This window comes from Taudactylus pleione, unplaced genomic scaffold, assembly GCF_031769625.1.
Source record: "Taudactylus pleione unplaced genomic scaffold, aTauple2 ptg000085l, whole genome shotgun sequence".
Lineage (NCBI taxonomy): Eukaryota > Metazoa > Chordata > Amphibia > Anura > Myobatrachidae > Taudactylus > Taudactylus pleione.
In genome coordinates, this window is record NW_028284487.1 from 9,374,121 (window position 1) to 9,375,814 (window position 1,694).

A 1,694-nucleotide genomic window follows, 5' to 3' on the forward strand; every position below is an offset into this window, starting at 1 on the left:
CTTTTGCACAATATCAGCCTGTCCCTGATGTTTTTCCTGGAGAGAAGTGGCTTCTTTGCTGCCCTTCTTGACAGCAGGCCATCCTCCAAAAATCTTCATCCTCTGTCATGCCAACAGTAAAGCATCCTGAGACCATTCATGTGTGGGGTTGATTCTCAGCCAAGGGAGTGGGATCACTCACAATTTTGCCCAAGAACAAAGCCATGAATAAAGAATGGTAACAAAACATCCTCCAAGAACAATTTCTCCCATCCATCCAAAAACAGTTTAGTGATGGACAATGCCTTTTTCCAGCATGATGGAGCACCTTGCTTTAAGGCAAAAGTGGTAACTAAGTGGCTCGGGGAACAAAACATCAAAATGTTGGGTCCATGGCCAGGAAACTTCCCAAACCTTAATCCCATTGAGAACTTGTGGTCAATCCTCAAGAGGTGGGTGGACAAACAAAAACCCACAAATTCTGACAAACACCAAGCATTGATTAGGCAAGAATGGGTGGCCTTCAGTTAGTATGTGGTCCATAATTTGATTGACAGCATGCTAGGGCAAATTGCAGAGGTCTTCAAAAAGCAGGGTCAACACTGCAAATATTGACTCTTTGCATAAAATTAATGTAATTGTCAATAAAAGCCTTTGACACTTATGAAATTTCAACTGAGATTACTTAAATTAACAGTTAATACTACTTGCCATTACACCATGGCACCACATTGATGACATAGTTTTCATTGATTATTCTAAGAATGTTAGCTACCATAGAGAGAGTAATCTCTCAAAAGAGATTCAGAGTCTAGATTGTTAATAAAAATAAAATGGAACCCCATCTATAATATATTTTGTCAGTATTTCTCTGAGTGATCTCTATATAATTTTAAACAAACAAAACATCATTCAATCAATTGTAAAAAATAATGCATCAGGTGCCACCGAGATTTGAACTTGGATCACTGGATTCAGAGTCCAGAGAGTTTCCCTTTACTTCATGGAACCACACCATTTGGACCTTAATATTTTGTTTTTTTCTAAGAATGTTAGCTTAATTAGAGAAGCTAAAATCTTAAAATAATTAAAGAATGCTTACTATTAAACCGTGGAACCCCATCTTCAATACATTATGTAATCATTGCTAGAATTGCTATCTATATTTTGAAATAAAGATTGCAATAGTAACCCTGAGAGTTTAATTAAGATTGCTGAATTCAGAGTTCATAGTGTTTACCATTGCACCATGGCACCACATCTATGACACAATTTTGAATGATGTTTATAAGAAGTGAGCTTACATAGAGAGTGTAAACTCTCAAAAGAGATTCAAAATCTACAGTGCTAACAACAACACCTTGGAACCCTGTCTATGAGAAATTATGTAATAATTTATCTTATTTCTATCTATATAAATGTAAACAAACATAAAACTCATTCAGTAAAATGTGAAAATTAATGCAACAGGTCCCATCAAAATGTGAACTCAGGTCACTGGATTCAGAGTCCAGAGTTCTTACAATTACACCATGGAGCCACACCTCTCTGAATTTATTGAATTTTTTTTTTGAGAATTTTATCTAAAATAGAGAATTTAAACTCTCAAAAGAATTTAAGAATGCTTACAAATAAACAATGGAACCCCATCTTCAATACATTATGTATCATTTCTCAAATTGCTGTCTATATTTTTAAACAATGATTGCAGTAGT